Source organism: Mus caroli, unplaced genomic scaffold (assembly GCF_978045245.1).
Source record: "Mus caroli unplaced genomic scaffold, Mus_caroli_1 scaffold_5, whole genome shotgun sequence".
Taxonomy (NCBI): Eukaryota; Metazoa; Chordata; class Mammalia; order Rodentia; family Muridae; genus Mus; species Mus caroli.
Genome location: NW_028227260.1, coordinates 52,616,624 through 52,632,742, shown reverse-complemented (window position 1 = coordinate 52,632,742; position 16,119 = coordinate 52,616,624).

Here is a 16,119-nt window from a genome sequence, read left to right as displayed (position 1 = left end):
AGAGGACAAGTCAATTTTTTACTTCAATACGCCTGAAATTCTCGAGAAAAAAATAGATGTATCCATTTAGATAATAATCTACAGTTAACGTGTTTCATATAGGATGGATGACCATCAAAGGTTTGGTAAGTAATAGAAAGAATAAAGAGAAAGGATATATAAAGCACAACCTTCCATTTTAGAACAGAAAAATTGATAAGCTACAGCAGAAGGATAATTTAGAGGTCAAAATAGGGAATGAAATGTCCATTTGATTTCTTAGCCCTTCATTGTTGGGAAATGGTCTTTCCTGGGCTACATGAGAATCGGTATATTCTGAAGAATATATTTTGATTTTAAATGTATTAGAGTGTGTGAAAAGGGTTAAGAGCAAAGTTTAAAAGGTTTCTCATAGGAAGCATAAAATATCAAATGGAAAGTTTAAAGAATAAATAGATTTTCAGTATCTATAATTTAAAGCAGAGACGAACAAACTTTAACTTACAAGAAATGCTGAAAATTTAATTCATAATTTAATTTATCTAATCATCTACTATAACAAATGATAATATTGAAGCTCAGCCCAGTTAAATTTATTTAACAAAGATGAGATAGTAAGTCAAAATGAAAAGTCAGAAATAGAACTTTATTCTGTTATCATTTTATTTCTCAATTATTTAAATTAATATAAGTCAGAACTTTTCACTTATTAAACTCCAAATTCGTGATATTAAGTATGTGTCAGTATATTTCCCAAAGCTTGTTTGACATAAATATTTCAGGTATTAACCTGGGGCAAAAATCCTATTATATATTTTAGATAATCTATTACTTCAAAAAACAAGATATGGATGTTCAGAACAAAGATTAAAGAAATTGCTTAAAGTCAGACAGTTAATCAAAGACAGATACCAATTAAAGTCTAAGCCATTTTTGCTCTATGCTAGGTTATATTATATGTGTTCAGATACTACTTTTAGAATCATTCTCTTCAGTCTTTATACAGCAGAGTGGACTTACTACTGCAAATGATCATGTTACTCCTATTTGGAGATCTGCAACTTAATTTCACTGTACTTCAATTAAAATGTGAAGGATTTAAAGACTACTACATATGGGTTAGTGATCATGTCCAGTAGTAGAATACTTCCTTAGTATCCAACATCATCTACTTAACTGACTAGTTTTATGTCAACTTGACACAGGCTAGAGTCATCAAAGAGGAGAAATCTTCAATTGTGAAAATGCCTACATAAATGTGTGCTGTAGGCAAGCCTGTAGGGCATTTTCTTAATTGGTGATTGATGGGGAACAGTTCAGCCCATAGTGGGCAATGCCATTCCTGGGTTTGTGGTCCTTGGTTTTATAAGGTCCCACCTGAGAATCGATCCCACATACAGTTACGAGACCCAGACACTACTGTGTATGCCAACAAGAGCTTGCTGGCAGGAGCCTGATATAGCTGTCTCCTGAGAGGCTCTGCCAGAACCTGACAAACACAGAAATTGATGCTCATAGCCATCCATTGGACTGAGTATAGGGTCCCCAGTGGAGGAGCTAGAGAAAGTACCCAAGGAGCTGAAGGGGTTTGCTGCCCCATAGGAGGAACAACAATATAAACTAATCAGTATCCCCAGAGCTCCCTGGTACTAAAGAACCAACCAAAGAGTACACAAGGAGGGACTCATGTCTCCAGCAACATATGTAGCAGAGTATGTCCGTGTGGGACATCAATGAGAGGAGAGGCCCTTTGTCTTGTGAAGGCTTGAAGCCCCAGTATAGGAGAATTCCAGGACAGGGGAGCAGGAATAGGTGGGTTAGTGAGCAGGGGGAGGCAGGTGAAATAGGGGAGTTTTTGGAGGGAAAATGGGGAAGGGTGATAAAATTTGAAATGTAAATAAAGATATCTAATTAAAAAAAAAAGAATGAAAGCAGGCTGAGCGCTGAGCAAACCATGAGTAGCAAGTACCCATGCATGTCCTCTGCATCAGCTCCTGATTTCTAGTTTGTGCTCTTTTCGTAATTTCTATTCATGATTCCTTCAGTGACAAACAGCAAAAGGGAAGTGTAAGCCAAATATACTTTTCCCTTGCCAACTTACTTTTGTTTATATTGTTTTATCACAGCATTAATACCCCTGATTAATACTTTGCTCATTTGGCTCCTTGACTCCCATTCAGGAACACAATGGCACTTGTAAACTTCAGTGTAAGGCATATGAGCTACCTTTAATATTTGCTTAGAGAATTTTGGTCTCTACATGTGCAATGAGTATCATTTTTCTGATTGATGAAAAATCAAAATGTGTTCCCTAACTAAACCAGGGCCTCTCTATCCATGTCTTACTACTTTTCATTATATTTATTACTTTCTATCATGATATGTGAAGTGAAGTCATGTTATGTGTAATATTTGTTTAACATCCATCACAAATGGAATGTAAACTTTCTTTGCATGCTCAGACCTTACTCTGTTTTGTTTGATGCTGTGTATCAAGGGCATAAATATGTAATAGATATGAAAATTGGGCTGGGCACCCCATGATCATTGGAATATTATCTGGGGGGATCCTCACTTTTCCCGTAGTTTGTTGTTGTTGTTGTTATTGTTGTTTGTTTGTTTATTTTTTTTCTCAAAAAACTCTAGGAACACTCTCTCAAGCACACCTGATGGTGTATCTCACAGGTATTCTACTTATTCCTTTTTCTTAATTTTTACAGAAAATGTGGTACATTTACACAATGGAGTACTACTCATCTATTAAAAGCAATGAATTCATGAAATTCTTAGGCAAATGGATGGAACTAGAAAATATCATCCTGAAAGAAGTAACCCAAGCAGAAAAGAACACACTTGGTATAAACTCACTGATAAGTGGTTATTAGCTCCAAAGCTTGGGAATATCCAATATACAGTTCACAGTACACATAAATCTCAAGAACAAGGAAGCCCAAACTGTGGATGCTTCAGTCCTTCTTAGAAGGGGGCACAAAATACTCAAGGGAGGAAATGAGGAACAAAGTGTGGAGCAGAGACTGAAGGAAAGGCCATCCAGAGACTGTCCCACCTGAGGCTCCATCTCATATACAGTCACCAAACCCAGACACTATTGTGGAGGCAGAGAAGTGCTTGCTGACAAGCGTCTGATATAGCTGTCTCCTGAGAGGCTCTGCAAGAGCCTGACAAATACAAAGTCAGATGCTCGCAGCCAACCATTGGACTTAGCATGAGGTCCTCAATGGAGGAGTTAGATATAGCACTGAAGGAGCTGAAGGTGTTTGCAACCCCGTATGAAAAACAATACTATCAATCAACCAGACAGCTCAGAGCTCTCAGGGACTAAGCCATCAACCAAAGAGTACACATGGAGGGACCCATGGCTCAGGTATCAATGGGAGGACAGGCCCTTGGTCCTGTGAAGGCTGGATGCCCCAGTGTAGGGAAATTTGAGGACCGGGAGGCAAGAGTGGGTGGGTGGGTGAGGGAGCACCCTCATAGAAGCAGGGTGAGGGGGATGGAATAGGGTGTTTCTTAAGTGAGGAATGGAGAAAGGGGTATAACTTTTGAAATGTAAATAAAGAAAATATCCAATAAAAAATAAAAGAAAAAATATAATTACACTATTCTCCTTCCTTCCCTTACCCCCAATCTCTCCTATGGTAACTCTCCTCATGTTCTCTCTCAAATTTCTGACCTTTAATTTTTTGTATAACATCTTTGTCTATTTACTATTTTTACAAATACCATAACCAAGGAAAGTAATAAAATAAAACATTTAATTGGCTTACAGTTTCAGAGGCCAAGACATGCCAAAGCAAAACATGCATCAGAAACATCTGAGAGTTCACATCTTATTCTACAAACAGAAGACAGAGACAAAGTACATAGTGATGGGATCAGTTTTTGAAACTGCAGTGCCTACTGCCAGTAACACATTTCTTCCCATAAAGGCATAGCTCCTAAACTTTCCCAAACAATTTCCCTACCTGAAAAATGGCCTGTAGTACAGTTGCTAACATAATTTCTGTTTAAAGTCTTTAATCTTTCTACAGTCTACATTGTTCTCAGCACTGCTACCTTCCAAGCTTCCCAGGCACATTTTAGATACATGATCTTCCAGTAGTTTCCCTGGTACTTTGACTCTTACATTCATTTTGACTGACATGTCTTCTGTGATATTTCCTAAACTTTAGCTGTAGGGGTTGTGTTGTAAATGCATCTATTTGGGTTGGGCTCTGTGATACTTAGGGTTACTATTGCTGTGATAAGATGCCATAACCAGAGCAACTTATGGAGAAAAGGCTTATTTCAGGTTCTACTTCCAGGTAGTAGTCTATTGCTGAAGAAAGTCAGGACATGAAATGAAACAGGACATAAACATAGAGCCAGGATCTGATGTAGAGTCCATGGGCCATGCTGTTTACTAAATATTTTCTCATGGATTGCACAACCTTCTTTCTTATAGAACCCAGGACCACCAGCCCAGGGAATGATACCACTCTCAGTGTGCTGGCCCTTCCTCTATCAATTACTAATTAATAAAATACATTATAGCCAGATATTATGGGGGCATTTTCTCAGTTGATATACCTTCCTTTCAAATAACTCTAGCTTATGTCAGACTGACATAAAACTAAAAAACACAAGCACACAATGTTCAAATTATCCACCTTATTTTGACTAATTGCGGCTTTCTGTGATGGTCTTTTTTGCAAAAATTCTGTCCAGCCTGAAAAATATGCTAGGGCAATGGTAGCACAGAACTTGTGGTAGTAGGCAAGAAATGTCTGATTTGACTTAATGTGCATTCCAGGAGAAGGAACACAACACTACTTGGGTAACCCAGAACCAGAAATTAGATTGCCCATTGATCTAGTGTAGAACCAAGGACTACTGGTCTAAAATGTTGTGGATGGCTCTGTGCTGATTGCATTTTTATGTTAATTGTGTTCCCCTAGGAGAGGTTGTCTGGAATGAGAAATGAGTCACAAGATAACCAAGCTACACAACCATAAAATATTTGTAGGGGATGTAGCTCAGACCCATCTAGGCTCCATAATTGTCACTTCAGTCTCTGCAAGGCCCTATAACCCTTGCTTAGTTGATTCTGTGGGCTGTGTTCTTGTGATATCCTCCATTTATCTAGCTTTTCCATCCTTTCTCACCCTCTTCAGTGGGATTTCCTGAGCTTGGCCTAATGTTTGGCTAATGGTTTCTGTATTTGCTCCCAAATTTGCTAGATAAATTCTCTCTAATGGTGACTAGGCTCTAGTTTTGGGGTATACCAGAATATCATTAGGAATTATTTCATTGACTTTTATTTAAGTCATGTTTGGTTCAATCCTATGTCTCTGGACTATTCAGCCTCTGGTTACTGGCCATTCAGGCAGTGTCAGGCAAGGGCTCCCCCTCTGATGGTGTGTGCCTCAATTTGAGCCAGTCATTAGTTGGCCACTATCACATTTTTGTACTACCATTAACAAACACATTTTTGTACTACCATTAAAAGCACATTTTGCAGGAAGGACAGTTCCTCCATAAAAGATTTCTCCCTTGAATATAAGAGAGTGACCCTAGCAAAGTCTCCTCATCATGGGGCAAGAAGAGATTGAATTGGACATCTTCTATTATCAGACAAAGGTCCTAGCAGTAAGACTGGGTGTGACATAAACACAGCAAAAGACTATTTCTATGAAAATTTGTCAAAGCCTTTGTGTAAAGTTTTTACTAAGAATTTGCCTTACTATAAAATATAAAGGACGTTTTTAATTGGGAGAGATATTAGGACAGACTAATATTGATACTGTCAGTTATTTTTTAATATGAAATTTTATGAAGGTTTATAATACCAAAAGATCAAATTAGGCAAAACAAAACAAAACAAAACAAAGGAAAACAAAGCAAAAAAAAAAAAAAAAAAAAAAACACCTTACCGTTTGAAGAGAAAAAGAACACCAGGAAATTTAATGCTAGAGGCAGGGCTTTTGCTGAAAGAGATCAAGAACCTAAGCTGTAATAGAATAAAGGGAGTGATACCTTCAGAACTTGACCCCTGCCTCTTTAAGCTTCCAACTTGTGAAAGAGAAAGGTTTAAGAACATTACTATTCCTGAAAAACAGCTACTAAGAAATGCTGCTATAAATGTGATACAGTGGGTCCAGATTCCATGCCAAGTCAGCAATTGCACATTTTAGTGTCATCCATGCTGTTCATGCTTCAAAACCAATGATGATATGCCATTAGAAGAGGTGTGGGGTCTTCACTCATGATTTAGGAGACTCTGAGGGGACAGGCAATGCATGGCTGGGTAGTCCCTTCTTAAAGGTTTTGAGAGGCCAAGAAGAAATGACAGGTCATTTTATCAACATGTGAATGTCTGAATTAAATTGGAAACCCTGCCTTTAATCCCAGCACTCGTGAGGCAGAGGCAGGCGGATTTCTGAGTTCGAGGCCAACCTGGTCTACAGAGTGAGTTCCAGGACAGCCAGGGCTACACAGAGAAACCCTGTCTCAAAAACAAACAAACAAACAAAAAAAAAAACAACAAAAAATTGGAAACCCTAAGATGTTGGACATGCCAGAGTGTAGAACATGCCAGCAACATAACTGCTCTGGCAGTAGATCCTATCCAATGAACTTCTAAGTCTGTGTGATCCAACTGGAATGACGAATCATTTAATCCCTCTGTCTGGAATACAAACATACACTTAGTAGCCACCTTTATTCTCAAACAATAATATCTAATTGAAGAGCAGACAAAGTGATGAATCAGAAAAAGATTTGACAGAATGAGCCAGAGATAGGATGCACCCAATTCTCAGGAATCAGGTAAGATTGGCTCCTTAAGAGAGCAGTGCAGTGGAGTCAGTTAGCTGATTGCAGTTCAGGCAGTTCCTGAGTTCTATGCATGTCAGAAGAGGCAGTTGAAACCACAGAATAAGAAGGAGCCAGGAGATTAGAACAAATTGGCAATTAGTTTAAGGAAAGCAGAGCTATTCAGTCAGAAAGAGAAATATCCAGTTTGAATTACTAAGCTTGAAAAGTAGGTTGAGCCAGAACAGCTGAGTTGAAGCAGTCAGCCAGATTTCAGAAAAACAAAAACAAAAAAAAACAAAACAAACAAACAAACAAACAAAAAAAAAACAGAAAATCTGAGCTTATTTAGCATAAATCCTCTAAGATAATAATTACATCTTGGGAGGAAAAGTTACTTTTACACCAGAGTCATTAGATATCTGCAAAAGAAACCTGCACACAGGGAATGGAATGTGACAAAAAAGAGAGATGTATCTTGGGTGCAACGAAGATGAATCTTAGAGATATCTAAGCCCTTGACATTGTACCTGAACATTCAGGATTTCCTGCTGGGTTTCAGCCTTGATTGGATCTAATACTTCCTCACTATGCCCTCACTCCCCTCACTTGGATTGACAGTGTATATTCTGTGCACTGTATTCAAAAGACCTTATGATTTTACAAGGGGTTATAATTAAGGGATTGTTTTGATTCTCCCAAGAGACTTTTGACTTATAAACAATGTTGAGACTAAAAGACTATGAATTCATTTGAAGTTGAAGTGAATACACTTTCCATTATGATATAGCGACAGCCTTTGGGGGCCAGAGAGTGGAATGTGGCAGTTTGAATGAGACTGGCCCATATAGGCTTATATATTGTAGTACTTAGTGGAATTATTTCAGAAAAAAAATAGAAGGCATGGTCTGTTTCTAGAAGATGCCTCTGTGTCCTCTCTGTACCTTATGCTTATAAAGCAGGATGTAGGATCTCAACTGCTCCTGATGGCATGCCTTTGATCTGACATCATGGACTCTAGTCATCTGAAACTGTGAGCCAATCCGATGCCTTCTTTTAAAAGTTGCTTTGGTCGTAGTGTTTTATCATAGCAATAGAAAAGTAACTAAAACACTCTCCTGTATTGACTTCTATTTCTCCTCCATAATTAAAGCCTAATCTTTAAAAGTTCTCCCTTCTCTAGGTATATTTTTGTCCAATCAAGTTGACAATATTCAACATCACATCTGGTAAAATGTGAGCACCAGGTCTTTATAATCTTCATTACTTATTCTCCAGAAGTTATTTTTTTAAATTTTTTTATTTAAATATTTTTATTACATATTTTCCTCAATTATATTTCCAATGCTATCACAAAAGTCCCCCATATCCTCACTCCCACTCCCCTACCCACCCATTCCCACTTTTTGGCCCTGGAGTTCCCCTGTACTGGGGCATATAAAGTTTGCATGTCCAATGGGCCTCTCTTTCCAGTGATGGCCAACTAGGTCATCTTTTGATACATATGCAGCTAGAGTCAAGAGCTCCGGGGTACTGGTTAGTTCATAATGTTGTTGTACCTACAGGGTTGCAGATCTCATTAGCTCCTTGGATACTTTCTCTAGCTCCTCCATTGGGAGCCCTGTGATCCATACAATAGCTGAATATGAGCATCTACTTATGTGTTTGCTAGGCCCTGGCATAGTCTCACAAGAGACAGCTATATCAGGGTCCTTTCAGCAAACTCTTGCTAGTGTATGCAATGGTATCATCATTTGGAGGCTGATTATGGGATGGATCCCTGGATATGGCAGTCTCTAGATGGTCCATCCTTTTGTCTCAGCTCCAAACTTTGTCTCTGTAACTCCTTCCATGGGTGATTGTTCCTAATTCTAAGAAGGGGCAAAGTGTTCACACTTTGGTCTTCCTTCTGTGACATTTTTCTTAACAAAACATACTTTATTTCAGCATTGTGCTCAGATCCAGGACTGCTGCAAATCCCTTAGTGGCATTTCATCATTCTGTCCACACTATTATGTCATGCAGACCTGGGTCATCATTAATTTAGAGTCAATCTTTTGATCAAAAATATCTAGAAGAGAGCTAAGAAGAATTATTAATATCCACATATTTTTCCAGAAATACCATAGTCTTAGATATCTTATGCATGCACTATCAATAGCCTTTCATTAGGCAATTCTGAAATATATGGACTCAATTAGAATCAAAGGATTAGAACCTGTCTCCAGGGTCTAATTTTGGTTTCCAGCCACATGAACTCTGTCAGAGTAATATTTAAAAACTCCAAAATCACCATCCATATCACTGTAAAATAGTAAAACATTCAATACACATATATTACCACATAGTTTTTACTGATTTAAATTTATGTAACATTACAGATGAAACCAGCCCCAAGTTATGGTGATTACAATAGAAGTCAAAGACCCAAACCTTCTTTCATAGATCTCAAAGCTATTTCCAAAGATCTCTTTTCAAGTTGTTTTTAACCTGGTAATGATTAGTATCTGATCATAAGTATAAGGACAAAGTTTTGAACTTACTACACGTTCATGCTATCACTAAATGGAAATCTCATTCAGCATCCATTGTTTGGATTTTTCAGTGAAGATCCCAGCACTTGGGAGGCAGAGGCAGGCAGATTTCTGAGTGCAAGGCCAGCCTGGTCTACAGAGGGAGTTCCAGTAAAGCCAGGGCTATACAGAGAAACCCTGTCTCAAAAAACAAACAAACAATCAAACAAACAACAGAAAACAAAACCAAGACTCCTAAGTATCTATATGCATGAAGAGCAAGGCTAACCATGAATCTCAGAGTTATAGAAATCTACCCTTTCTCAAGAAAACATTTAATCTAAAACAATAACTTGAGGTGTTATTTTTGAAAATTAGAGTGTTATGTCAGGGATTATATCTCTGCCTTATGCTGTGAAGTTATTAATCAGAGTTTACAAGCAGTGACCTGAAAACAATTGGGTTTACCTACAATGGAAAATTGGCATTATATGCAGACCATCAAAATAGAAGCTATAACACTCTTTGGTCTTATAGCTATACAGATTTCTACACTTTCAATGAAGCAACTTGAAACTTAAGTCTACCAACACTTTATTCGCTATCTGAAAAGAAAGTAGATAGATGGATCAAACACCTCCACATAAAAACAGAGACACTGAAATTTATAGAGGAGAAAGTGGGGAAAAGCCTCAAAGATATGGGCATAGGGGGAAAATATCCAAAAAGAATATCAATGGCTTGTGCAATAAGATCAAGAATTGACAAATGGGACCTCATAAAATTGCAAAGCTTCTGTAAGGCAAAAGACACTGTCAATAAGACAAAAAGGCTACAAACAGATTGGGAAAGGATTTTTACCAATCCTAAATCTGATAGTGGACTAATATCCAATATATACAAAGAGCTCAAGAAGGTGGACTCCAGAAATTCAAATAACCCCATTAAAAATAGGGTACAGAGCTAAAGAAAAAATTCTCACATGAGGAATACCAAATGGCTGAGAAGTACCTGAAAAATGTTCAACATCCTTAATAATCAGGGAAATTCAAATAAAAACAACCTAGAGATTCCACCTCACACCAGTCAGAATGGCTAAGATTAAAAATTCAGGTGACAGCAGATGCTGGCAAGGATGTGGAGAAAGAGGAACACTCCTCCATTGTTGGTGGGATTACAAGCTTGTACAACCACTCTGGAAATCAGTCTGGTGGTTCCTCAGAAAATTGGACATAGTCCTACCGGAAGGTCTAGCAATATCTCTCCTGGGCATATACCCAGAAGATGTTCCAACTTAAAATAAGGACACATGGTCTACTAGTTCATAGTCAGCCTTATGTAAAATAGCCAGAAGCTAGAAAGAACCCAGATGTCCCTCAACAGAGGAATGGATACAGAAAATGTGGTACATTTGCACAATGGATTACTACTAAGCTATTAAAAACAATGGATTTATGAAATTCTTGGACAAATGAATGTATCTGGAGGATATCATCCTGAGTGAGGTAACCCAATTACAAAAGAAGTCACTAGATATGCACTCACTGATAAGTGTGATATTAGCCCAGAAACTTAAAATACTCAAGATACAATTTGCAAAACACAAGAAAATCAAGAAGAAGGAAGACCAACGTGTGGATAATTCATTTCTCCTTAGAATAGGGAACAAAATACCAGTGGAAGGAGTTACAGAGACAAAGTTTGGAGCTAAGACAAAAGGATGGACCATCCAGAGACTACCCCACCCGGGGATCCATCCCATATTCAGCCATCAAATCCAGACACTATTGCACATGGCAGCAAGATTTTGCTGAAGGAACCCTGATATAGCTGTCTCATGTGAGGCTATGCCAGTGCCTGGCAAATACAGAAGTGGATGTCACAGTTATCTATAGGATAGAACACTGGGCCCCCAATGGAGGAGCTAGAGAAAGTACCCAAGGATCTGAAGGGGTCTGCAACGTGATAGGTGGAACAACAATATGAAATAACCCGTACTCCCAGAACTCGTGTCTCTAGGTGCATATGTAGCAGAAGATGGCCTAGTCGGCCATTATTGGAAGAGAGACCCCTTGGTCTTGCAAACTTTATATTCTCCAGTACAGGGTAACACCAGGACCAAGAAGTGGGAGTCTGTGGGTAAGGGAGCAGGGTAGGGAAGAGTATAGGGAACTTTTGGTATAGCATTTGAAATGTAAATAAAGAAAATATCTAATAAAATAAAATAAAATTTAAAAAGAGAGTACATAGATACCTCTGAATATGAATCCCATATGTTGCACAACAATTTTAGTTATTAGGCATCATATTGACACAAATAGAACTATACCCCAATTAAAAAAACAAACAAACAAACAAACAAACAAAAACAATGAACTGGCTTTCATGTCTCAATTAGGTAATGTTGTCATCCTCACTATTGTGAAAGAGACAATATTGATACTACCTGGGTAAGATAATTGTGCCAATTCAGTCTGCCATATTGTTCAGATGACATTTGTTTCAGTTCTGTGCTATATAGATAAATTGCAGTGAATTTAATACTGAATATCAATTCTAAAACCAGTATTTTATCATCAGAGAAATATCCCCTTCTTGGCTACAATATTGGAGTTGTGGACAAGCATAATCACTTTCCTACATGTCCAAAAGAGCTTTTCTATTAATTGCATTAAATCAGACTATATAGTCCCTCACCATGGTTTCTTTAATATTTATAGATTAGTAAGCATGTATGCACCTGTAATATCTTAGCTTGAGTGAGCTCAGATGATTAGTGATAGACCTTGGTTAACTGACTTATTAGTTTGGGTAAAACTTAAAAATTTAATGTAACACATTAATTTTTGCTCTAATAGGTTTACAAATAAATTATTAATTAAAATTATCTTCGTAGATCATGGTTGCACATCACATTTTTATGGTACCACCCTTTCCTGAATCCATCAAACAGGTTGGTAATAGGACTTGGAGAACTCAAACTGGTACTGCTCTGGAAGCTTCTTCTTTGATGCCTGTTTGTTTGTTTGTTTGTTTGTTTGTTTGTTTGTTTGTTTGTTTGTTTTTGTTGTTGTTGCTGTTTTGTTTTGTTTTTAGTACATGCTGATGAAAAAGAGTTTTCAGTAGTCTTGTTCAACTATGATTGCTGTGAGCTACAATAATGACACTACCATGGGTGCAATAGTGGTAAAAATATTATGTGGGATGCTACTGTCCTCCTGAGTGGATTTAAGGCCCACTCCACTGGGCCGTTTCCTACTCATCATTGGTACTGTAAATCTGGCCAAGATTCCATAGCTATTAAAATTATGTGTTCTAGAGGCGTACCTACTAACGTTATTTTGCATGATGTATCCAAATGCCTTGTAAATACATATTTTTATACCCATAGATGAGTGCAACTCTCTATCAGAGAAGCATCTTTGTTCAGTGGAGACAGGTAACACAGAGTCACAAAACTGGTCTGAGTACACAGAACAAATGTATGTGGAGACCTAAGACATAAATTGGACATAAAAATGATAGATACTTCCTTGCTCAAAGGTCAAGGCATATTATGTGAGAGAAGGTGTAAGCTCATAAGAGCTAGAAGTTTAGGAGTACTGGGGAAAATTATGAATTCTAGACATAACAGGACTACTATTCTTGATCTCATTTGCATTAAATTGCCTCCTCAAGACTTGCAAAAGATTAAGTTTTTCAACATGCTAGCATGAAGCTACAGGGGTAGAAGAGCCCAAATTTCTAACTAAAGGAGCTATTGACAGGTGTGGTCTGCTAAGGAGAAGATATTCACTTTCTTTTAAAGGTATAATACCTGATAGGTTGACCACATTTTAGAAGATGGTCATACACCCCTGGATATATTAGCAATTCTAACTAGACTCAGTGGCTTATGACAGAAAAGTTTTGAAAGAACATACATTTTGGAAAAAATGCTTGGGAAGGGGGCTGTTCAACAGAAGTTAGAGGCAATAGTAGGGGTTAATATATGAAAATTACTTTAATATTAGCTTTATAGTATTTTATTCTATTTAACTATGAAATTATAGGCAAAGTTATAGATTTTTCTAAATTTTTCCTATGTAATATCCTTGCATCTTTAACACTTGCTGATATAGAACTAAACCACATCTCAGATGTTTCAAATCTATACTCATTTCCCAATGAATGAAAATACAAGTCAATTTAGAATAAGAAGCTCTTTCTGTATGTTTCTTTGCAACACCATACTCTTACATAGAAATTTTCATATGATAAAACCTTTAGTATCAATTTGTGTTTTCATTGGCTTGCTTCCCTAGAAGTTATGCAGCACCTGTGATCAATGATTTTATTTCTATTAAAAAGTGGATCAATAAAATTTCTTATAATCTTTAACAATACTTTGATCAAAAAATACAATGAGCTTTATTTTCTGGTTTCTTTACAACTTTTGATTACTCTTTACCTAAAGGATTGTTTGTACATTATTTTTGTTAGAAAATGACCTAAGGATGAATAGAAATTTTGTGGAACATAATACCAAAATTAATGATGCTTACTTTATATGTTAATTATAATAAGAATGAAATGAATTAAATACAACTAATGTTAAAGAAATATGTAAAATGATGCAATATATAATTAGCTTTAATATTCAAAATTAAGTTATAAAATAAACTTAACTCACTCCTTAAGTATGTTTAGCTGCAACATATACCCTGTCCATGTATTGTCATTTTAAGATTATGAGATAGTTTTCTATGCTACATCACTTACTATAATTTTTTTAACTGATTGGATAGTATATTATTGTTTTTCCAGACACACTTTATTCTATGTTTTTGAGATAGGGTCTCTCTATATTGTGCTAGCTAGCATGCAATTCATAATGTAGACTAATCTGCCTTTGAACTCACATAAATCTGCCAACCTTTGTTTCCTAAGTTCTAGGAAGAAAAACATACCATCTTATTCTCCACCTTTTACTTTTTAACCTTTATTTATTTATGTATTTATGTATTTATTAGAGAGAGAGAGAGAGAGAGAGAGAGAGAGAGAGAGAGAGAGAGAGAGATGTGTGAAGATCAGAGGACAACTTGAAGAATTCAAGGTAATTGCCTCTACCATGTAGGACTCAGAGTTTAAACTGTGATCATCGGGCTTGAGAACAACTACCACTATCTACTTAGTCAACCCACAAGCTTGTAATAAAAATTTTGGTCATTGAGTTGACTGAAAACAAACTATATTTTAAAAGCTAGTTTTAATTTAAAGGGATCTGACAGAACTAGGATATGTTAGTGTGATTTTGAAATGCTTAATGTCAATTACCAAAAATTTCACTTTATTTTGTTCTGGAATGAGAAAGTCAGAGGAATGTGACATCAGTACTTATTGGAAAGAGAGGCCCATTGGACATGCAAACTTTATATGCCCCAGTACAGGGGAAACACCAGGGCCAAAAAAAATGGAAATGGGGGGGGAGGGAAGTGGGGGGGAGGGTGTGGGGGACTTTTGGGATAGCATTGGAAATGTAATTGAGGAAAATATGTAATAAAAAATTTTTAAAAAGTATTGAATAATTTTATCTAGGTTTCAAACTCAAAAGATTATGATCTATTTTATTTTATTTTTATCATTTGAAGAACACATGTATTAAAGACACAGCTTGGAATATGGATTTTAAAATTCTAGTGTGTTTGTAGTTTATTGATGCAATGCTAGTATTGACTCAGAACACAATAAGAGTTCTCACTCCAGCCTCCAGCTATTCATATACAAACACTCTTAAAGTTTTTCAAATCAATTATATCACAGAGTAGTTTAAACCCAGCTGGAGGTTGAAAAATGATTTACAGAGAACTAAGATCAATTGTTATTTTTTTAGTTTCCATTAATTTGGTGCTAATACCATCCATCTATTGTAAAATTTCAATTTTTTTAATAAAGTGTATATGGTAAAGTTTCTCACACAAGGAAAACAGCTTCAGATAGATGTCAACTATGTTCAGTTTTATTTAGCAAAGGTACTGTAAAAAATGAAATATAGGGTTAATATTCTCTGTAGATGAAATGATTGTAGAGAATTTAAATAGTCCTTAATACCACTCAAGTTTCTGTCAATAAATCTATACCTACTCAGCTATTAAAAACAATGACTTCATGAAATTCTGAGGCAAATGGATGGGACTAGAAAATATCATCCTGAAAGAAGTAACCCAATCCCAAAAGAGCACACATGGCATGCACTCACTGATAAGTGAATATTATCCCTAAGATGTGAATACCCATGATAAAATTCATGGACCACATAAAGCTCAAGAAGAAGTAAGCCCAAAGTATGGATGCTTTGGTCCTTCTTTGAAAGGAAAACAAAATACTCAAGGGAGGAAATCAGGAGACAAATTGTGGAGCAGAGATTGAAGGAAAGGCCATCTAGAGACTGCTCTACCTGGGGATCCATCCCATTTACAATCATCAAACCCAGACACTATTGTGGATGTCAAGAAGTGTATGCTGACAAGAGCCTGATATAGCTGTCTCCTGAGAGGCTCTGCCAGAGTTCCACATAGGCAGATGCTTGTAGCCAACCATTGGACTGAGCCCAGGGTCCCCAGTGGAGGAGTTAGAGAAAGGACTGAAGGAGCTAAAGTGATTTGCAACTCTATATGAAGAACAACAACATCAACCAACCAGACCCTCCAGAGCTCCCAGGAACTACACCACCAACCAGAGTACACATAAAGCGACCCATGGTTCCAGCTGCATGTGTAGTGGAGGATGTCCTTTTTAGGTATCAATGGCAGGAGAGAACCTTGGTCTTTTGAGA